Source organism: Sinocyclocheilus grahami, unplaced genomic scaffold (assembly GCF_001515645.1).
Source record: "Sinocyclocheilus grahami isolate Dianchi unplaced genomic scaffold, SAMN03320097.WGS_v1.1 scaffold2861.1, whole genome shotgun sequence".
Lineage (NCBI taxonomy): Eukaryota > Metazoa > Chordata > Actinopteri > Cypriniformes > Cyprinidae > Sinocyclocheilus > Sinocyclocheilus grahami.
This window is the reverse complement of record NW_015508036.1, coordinates 10841-19720: the sequence shown is the minus strand read 5'-3', so window position 1 is coordinate 19720 and position 8880 is coordinate 10841. Positions and strand designations below refer to the sequence as shown.

The 8880-nt window shown below is 38.0% G+C and overlaps 1 pseudogene; it reads left to right on the top strand.

The window, feature by feature from the left end:
- Positions 1-1534: 1534 nt before the first annotated feature.
- LOC107575751 (zinc finger protein 135-like) overlaps positions 1535-8880 on the top strand; it is an 8161-nt pseudogene continuing 815 nt past the window's right edge.

Genomic DNA, 8880 nt, shown 5'->3' with positions numbered 1-8880 from the left:
AGTGGTTATTACAGGTGCATCTCAATAAATTAGAATGTTGTGGAAAAGTTCATTTATTTCAGTAATTCAACTCAAATTGTGAAACTCGTGTATTAAATAAATTCAATGCACAACACTGCCAAAAGCACCAAAAGTTGGTTGAATGACCATGGTGTTGGTGTGCTTGACTGGCCAGCAAACTCACCAGACCTGAACCCCATAGAGAATCTATTGGGTATTGTCAAGAGGAAAATGAGAGACAAGAGACCAAAAAATGCAGATGAGTTGAAGGCCACTGTCAAAGAAACCTGGGCTTCCATACCACCTCAGCAGTGCCACAAACTGATCACCTCCATGCCATGCCGAATTGAGGCAGTAATTAAAGCAAAATGAGCCCCTACCAAGTATTGAGTACATGTACAGTAAATTAACTTGCTTTCCAGGCCAACAATTCACTAAAAATGTTTTTTTTATTGGTCTTATGAAGTATTCTAATTTGTTGAGATAGTGAATTGGTGGGTTTTTGTTAAATGTGAGCCAAAATCATCACAATTAAAAGAACCAAAGACTTAAACTACTTCATTCTGTGTGCATTGAATTTATTTAATACACGAGTTTCACAATTTGAGTTGAATTACTGAAATAAATGAACTTTTCCATGACATTCTAATTTATTGAGATGCACCTGTATGTGCAAACAGTGAGCAATTCTATATTTGTGCAGTGTGTGCATGTAAAAAGAATAAGCTTGTGACATATTAACGCGCACATCAACCCGATCACTTTATTTAGCGTTCATGTAAACACTACATTCAGATTCATCAATCGGAATGAATTCAGTCTGATTGAACCAAAAATTGTGCATGTAAACATAGCCAATGAAAAGCTCTGTTCGTGTCGTCTCTATTCACTAAGAGTGCTTCTCACTATTCTCTGTTTTTTATGTTATGTTATACAATTGTGTTGTTCAAATACATCTTTATTTGACCCTCTAACTCTACCACTCTCTATTCTAATTCTATTCTTTATATATATATATATATATATATATATAAAACCTGCCCCTTTTAGACTTACACTCTATTTATTTACTAACTGCTTGTTTTCTTTAAAAAACAAAAAAACTAACACTTGCTTCTCTAATGTTTTTTTGTATTCTATCTATTTGTTTTCTTTTTATTTATTATACAATAAAAAAAAACTTGCTACGTGAGACTTGTTATAGCACTTGTATATCATTGCTCTTTTGTTGTTTTTGATTGCTTCTATTGTCCTCATTAATATGTCGCTTTGGACAAAAGCGTCTGCTAAATGTAAATGTAAATAAATTTGTAGTTCTCACTACAGAAACATGGGATTTGTGCCTATAATATTTAAAAATAATAATGCAATTAAACTTTTTTTTCTTTCATTTCAGAGCTGATGGAAGAGAACGAGGAGAGTGAAGAACTGAGTGAAGCGGAGGAGAAACATCATGACAAACCTGGAGAAAAACCCTCGAGTCGCTCAAACTCTAAAAATAAATTTTTCTTTTTCTTTCAATAAATCTTTCACCTGCACTCAGTGTGGAAAGAGTTTCTCAAACAAACAAAGTCTTAAGCGTCACATAAGAGTTCATACTGGAGAAAAGACCCATGCATGCGATCAGTGTGGGAAGAGTTTCATGCGATCATCTGACCTTGCGAGACACATGGGAATGCACTCTGGAGAGAAGCCGTTCACATGTGATCACTGCGGGAAGAGGTTTCCATACAAAGAAAGTCTTAAAGTTCACATGAGAGTTCATACTGGAGAGAAGTCGTTCACCTGCACTCAGTGTGGAAAGAGTTTCACATACAAAGGAAATCTTAAAGTTCACTTGAGAATCCACACTGGAGAAAGACCGTTCACATGTGATCAGTGCAGGAAGAGCTTTTCACAATTAGCACACCTTAAAGAGCACATGAACATCCACACCGGAGAGAAGCTGTATGCATGTGATCAATGCGGCAGAACATTTCTTTGGGCATCAGCCCTGAAGACACACCTGAGAGTTCATAAGAAGGAGAAGCCGCATTCATGTTCTGTATGTGGAAAGTTTTTCACTGCTGCCATATTTACTTACACATCAGAAAATACATAATGATGTAAGAGATCATGTGTGCTTTGAGTGTGGGAAGACTTTTATTTCAGTGAGCGGTTTAAAACGGCACCAGAGGATTCACACTGGAGAGAAACCTATCAAGTGTTCACACTGTGACAAGAGATTCAGTCAGTTAACACATCTGCAAACACGCAAGAGGATCCACAGTGGAGAAAAACCGCATGCATGTGATCAGTGCGGGAAGAGTTTCACTGTTAAAAGTCACCTGAAGATACACATGAGGGTCCATGCAGTGGAGAAACCAGATCAGCGCCGTCTGAAATCACGTTAAGTTATTCATCTTTATGTGCTGAGCACATAACAGCCACGATAAGCGACAGGACAGTTTGTTGAATGCTTTGTATCTGCTTGGAAAGTTTCTCATTACTTACACAATTATTATTATTGAGATTTAAGTCATTATAAGGAGAAAGTTATTCTCATTATTATGAGATCGCCATAATTATGAGAAAGTCTGATTATTTTTATGTTCATATTTAGATTTTTGTAACTGTGATGGAAAAAGGCTTCCATACTTTGTCCCGCTGATGTCTCATGACTGAAACTGACGAATACAAAGCAGCGCTGCTCAGCTTTCTGTTTCTGGCACCCGCTTGTTACGGAGAAGAAGGAACATGTTCAGATGACTGTATTTGCTCTGGTGTTCATCAAGAATACAGAGACGACAGATGCTTCCAGATTCTTCCTCTGTTATTCGCTGTCAGTCAGTAACACAGTCTGTTTGTGAGACACCGAGTGGTAGTTTTATGTAACCGGAGCAGCTCTGGACATGTGACCAAAAGCACACATCTTATTGGCTGTTCAACTTTTTTCACAGAGCAATGCAGAAGAGATTTAAACACCTCTGTAAAAATAAATAAAAATGTTCAAATTAGTTACAGTTGCTGTTTTCATAGAAGTACAATTACTTGAGTTACGTGTAGAATTTGCCCTTCAAAGAAATGAGCTTACCAGTAAGATATAAACATGTCACTCATGTCCAGAGCTACTGCAGAACAGATACACATTTGAGAGCATTTGGTGGCACCAGTGAAACCAGCATTAAAGATCGGCATTACTTTAAATCAAACATTAGCATTTCATGAACACTTTGAACTACATGATCAAGCCATGATTAGCAAGATGTTTATGTAAAATAGTACATTGAAAATTACACTTTTGCCTTGTGAGACAATTACATTTATGCTTTTGGCTGTCCACCACAAATAGATTTTCCAAAAGGCACTGCACGTTTCAAAATCAGAACATTTGCATTTTACGACCATTTTTTCTGCCAGCAAACGGCAAACAAAAGCGTGACGAAACCGCACTACTCGTTTATGCGCAACCTGGTCCGAGCTCAGAACATGTTTACTTGGGTACCAATGCTGATCTGGCGACACTGTTGCCGCACAAAGCTGAGATCCAGTGAGAAGCGTTTGAATTCACCACAGACTGAATAAGGTTGCTGTGAGATCCAGTAAGAAGCATTCAAATTCTGCACAGAATTCTGTTATAAACGGATCAAACAGCGCTGATGTAGAAAACCAGAAGAAACCGTGTATAGAAATCTTTTGAGTCCAGTCACTAATATTTGCCATGGATTTACTGAAGTAATGCTAACTATAACCATGGTGTTGTGGCAGAAATGGTCAAAAGTTATTACATTATTCATTTTTGGTGTCCTATACTCAGGGCCGGATTTAGCTCTTTTCGTGACATAGGCAAAACTAATTTTTGGGCCCTCTTTCCCTATTAATATAACAGGCCTAACATTAGCTACCACCCAAGCAAACAAAAATGGTTCTTAATCAGTGGAAACCGTTACAGTGTTTTCTATCACAATAAGCGCTTGCAATGCAGTCAATAGAAATCGAATGTAGTTCTTGATTTGTTTGAGAACTCAGAAAGACCGTTCCATTAATAGGCGCGGCATCGTGGCCACATAACAACTTCAGGAGTGCATTATCTCTAATAATTTTAACGGCCTGGAGTCACAGCCAGACATCAAGACATCAAGACTTATTTCAAGACATTTGTCATGTTTCCATCCTGAAATCTTGGAAAACCTCACAAAACCTTCCATTGCAAATTCCAAAATGTAATTTTAGAGCTAATAACAGAGGCTTGAGGCATTGATATGCAGGCTAATGCAATTATTAATGCAGTCTAACGCACCTAGAGAGAGAGAGAGAGAGAGAGAGAGAGAGAGACATTAAGCGCGTGTGAATACATTACGAAACTGAGAACAGCCGTTCGTCTCTCAGCAGTGTTCAGTCGCAGCGTCTACTAATAGCGAATCTTTAAGTTAAACTGCTTCAAGAACCTCGCAACTGAGAAATGTCATGTAGCTTTTCAGCTGCAAAACTATTTTATTGATAAATTCGCGGGGCAGTGCTGACAAGACTCCGCGAGTGCATGTGTGTGCGTCTGTGAGAGAGAACGGGAGAAAGAAAGCGTTATTTCCGTAGCCTACATAAAAAAGCTGGAAGACATGGAAATACTTTGTCATTTTTTAACCTTTTGTTTGTTTATTGCTCAATGTCTTCTGGGGTTTTGGGTCTTTTACTGTTGTAGATAGCCCAAAGTATAACAAAAATATTATATCTCTTCATTGTGTTTGGGCCCCCCCTAGACGAGCGAGCATAGGCACGTGCCTAGAATGCCTATGAGTAAATCCAGCCCTGCCCATACTCAGAATTTGTACTCTGCAATTAACCCATCCAAGTGCGCACACGCAGCAGTAAGTAATGAACACACACACACACACACAGGTGAGCAGCTGGGGGTTCGGTTCTTGCTCAAGGGTCTCACCTCAGGAAATACTTTGTCATTTTTTAACCTTTTGTTTGTTTATTGCTCAATGTCTTCTGGGGTTTTGGGTCTTTTACTGTTGTAGATAGCCCAAAGTATAACAAAAATATTATATCTCTTCATTGTGTTTGGGCCCCCCCTAGACGAGCGAGCATAGGCACGTGCCTAGAATGCCTATGAGTAAATCCGGCCCTGCCCATACTCAGAATTTGTGCTCTGCAATTAACCCATCCAAGTGCGCACACGCAGCAGTAAGTAATGAACACACACAGGTGAGCAGTTGGGGGTTCGGTTCTTGCTCAAGGGTCTCACCTCAGTCGTGGTATTGAGGGTTGAAGATCACGCTGGTCATTCACTCCCCCTCACCTGCAATCCCTGCCCGTACTGAGACTCGAACCCATGATCTTTGGGTTACAAATCTGTCTCTCTAACCATTAGGTCATGACTGCTTGTGCAACCGGGAGTGAAATTCAAGCATTTTTCAATGACTTTCAAGTATTTCACACAATTATTTCCAGCACTTTATAGCTCTAAAAAAAGCTTTAAAAAAATCAAATTTATGTTATTTTTAATGAGATGACCAAAATATACTTTGTGGTAAACAAACACTTATTTAAAATTAAAAAGACATCAAACTACCACTGTAACCAGTAGATGGAAGCAGAGGAGCACTTATAGGCTTATTAGTCATTTCCACTTTTTGCTTAAAATTTTGATATTATAAAATCACTATTATAAAATTAAAACTAAATAAAAAAAACTCTCTCTTTCTCTTTATTTATTTTTTACCTTTCTAGCTTGTACTTATTTGAACAATGCCTAAAACTTGGTATTACAAGCACTTCCTGTGTCTGTTTTTTTCTCTGTAAGAAGAATCGCTTTGAAGTACACGGAAATCAAAGAAAGAAGTACACAAGAAATCAAATTTTGTCAAAGTTTTGCACTTGCTCTGATTTACAGCCGTTACCAGGGAATCCGCTATTTCTGTCGCTCCAAAAGCGCCTCCTGCTGGCAGAGAATGAATTATCATTTTCAATCAGCCCGTCTGCTGTTTTCGTTCAGATCAATGCAAAAATCGACCAATGTTTTTACATAGCAAGTGATCGATAGATAGATAGATGGATATTTCCCCCAGGGGAAATGCCACCACACAGAAGCTGTTTCTCATTTCGGAGGCTGTGTCCTCCGTATGTCGCATTTGAGGGCTGCTGCATACGTCATCGGGATAGGCTCATTTAAAAAAAGTAACTGTTAAATTGCAACATAAAAAAAGAAATCACAATATTTTACACCTCACAAAGAATAACAGTCAATTTTAGTATGGTTACTTTTCTTAAAAGTACTTTTCGGCAATAGTGCATGGGAAACACTGCAGTGCATGTAGCGCCCTCTATTGAACAGGCATGTGAGGTAACGAATTACAAATTCGTTAGTTTTTATTAGAAATTAGTAGTTTAAAAACCGTGTACTTTTACTTGAGTACATTTTTAGTGATGTATCTGTACTTTTACTCCACTATTTTCCCTCCGTTTGTGGTTGTCACATGCTTGTTTTAATCTTATTTTTTATCCATCAACATGATTGGATAGGAGATAGATAGATGGATATTTCCCCCAGGGGAAATGCCACCACACAGAAGCTGTTTCTCATTTCGGAGGCTGTGTCCTCCGTATGTCGCATTTGAGGGCTGCTGCATACGTCATCGGGATAGGCTCATTTAAAAAAAGTAACAGTTAAATTGCAACATAAAAAAAGAAATCACAATATTTTACACCTCACAAAGAATAACAGTCAATTTTAGTATGGTTACTTTTCTTAAAAGTACTTTTCGGCAATAGTGCATGGGAAACACTGCAGTGCATGTAGCGCCCTCTATTGAACAGGCATGTGAGGTAACGAATTACAAATTCGTTAGTTTTTATTAGAAATTAGTAGTTTAAAAACCGTGTACTTTTACTTGAGTACATTTTTAGTGATGTATCTGTACTTTTACTCCACTATTTTCCCTCCGTTTGTGGTCGTTACATGCTTGTTTTAATCTTATTTTCTATCCATCAACATGATTGGATAGGGATTAATCGGTCTCGTGACTCTCGTCAAATCAAATTGTGCATAGAAAACTTTAACCGCCAAATGCTGTTAATCGTGGCTGCTGTGGAAGTGCATTCAAGCATCAATTCAGTCGAGTTATCTTCCTCTAATATGCTAAAGTATCTAAATGTTAAGTGATCTGTAAATGCTAGCCTTTCTACAGGGCCTGAAGTTTGGTGTGAGGTTGCGGGTATTGCATACAATGTTAACTCCCACAAGTGTCACGTTCATAATGCAGTAATTTCCAACTCCCATTTACTTCAGTATAAAGAGATGTGCAATCTGTAAAGCAGTCACTTGGAGAAGTCGGCAGCTTGTTGACTCTTCAGGATTTAGTATGAGTTATGAGTTCACACTGGGAAGAACTTTCATCTGAAATCACATCTGGCTTCTCATTCTGAAGAAAGACTATTTAACTGTGATCAGTGCGGTGAAGTGTTTCATTGAGCGTCAGTCCTGAAGATTCACACAAAGAAGATTCATTTGTAATATTAGACCAGAAAAGACACGGCGGTGTGTTTACTACAGATGATGAACTGAAAATCACACTGGAAGAAAAAAAACCTTTCGAGGCACAGTTCAGAGAGCTGAAGAAGAGGTTATAACGCCTTACAGAGAGATGTGAATCTGATATAAATTTAACTCATTCTTCATTGTTTTTCATCAGAACATCTAGTTTCTCTTCCACTTCTACTCTTTCATGCAAATACAAGATATACTTTCATGTAGCTTTGAAACTGGACGCTTTGCTTCTCTTCTTCTAAGCCAGTAAAGAGAGAGATCGGTCTCATTCGTTTGAACTTTTACTTAATTTTTGCATTTGCTTCAAGTAATGATTGATTACTTCAAGTAAACTCATTACTAATTTTATCAACATCTTATTGATATTGTCCGTTTAAAATTTTCTGCCGATTCTGTTTGCGTCAGGAATAATTTCTTAATTTTAGTTGTGAAAGCCATGAAGGATTATGATTGCTTTTTGAGCTTTCCATGTTGTAATTTTCTCAATAGAGTTTAAATGCCTAATAATTATATTTCACTGCACACATGAGTGACGCTGAATAACATCGATGTCCCTTCCCTCATTCATCAGTGTCAAGGAGAGGCGAGCAGCTCACGGTATTGCTCATATTCACACAACTATCAAACACACTTTATACAGTTTGTTTAAGCAACATTTTACAGATCTAGTTTCTCTTCCACTTCTACTCTTTCATGCAAATACAAGATATACTTTCATGTAGCTTTGAAACTGGACGCTTTGCTTCTCTTCTTCTAAGCCAGTAAAGAGAGAGATCGGTCTCATTCGTTTGAACTTTTACTTAATTTTTGCATTTGCTTCAAGTAATGATTGATTACTTCAAGTAAACTCATTACTAATTTTATCAACATCTTATTGATATTGTCCGTTTAAAATTTTCTGCCGATTCTGTTTGCGTCAGGAATAATTTCTTAATTTTAGTTGTGAAAGCCATGAAGGATTATGATTGCTTTTTGAGCTTTCCATGTTGTAATTTTCTCAAGAGTTTAAATGCCTAATAATTATATTTCACTGCACACATGAGTGACGCTGAATAACGTCGATGTCCCTTCTCTCATTCATCAGCGTCAAGGAGAGGCGAGCAGCTCACGGTATTTCTCATATTCACACAACTATCAAACACACTTTATACAGTTTGTTTAAGCAACATTTTACAGGCTAATTTCTGGACAGTTTACATCGCTTTCAGTGCTACTTGTGCGTCTTTCCTGGTGCCTTCCTACCAAGGGCGTGTCTACGTGGTGGCACCGGCCCCCCTGAAATTTGGCTGGCCACCCCAGGTGCCCCCCCTACCAGATGTCTTGCGATAGGCTTGTTTTTAGTAAATTTCTAA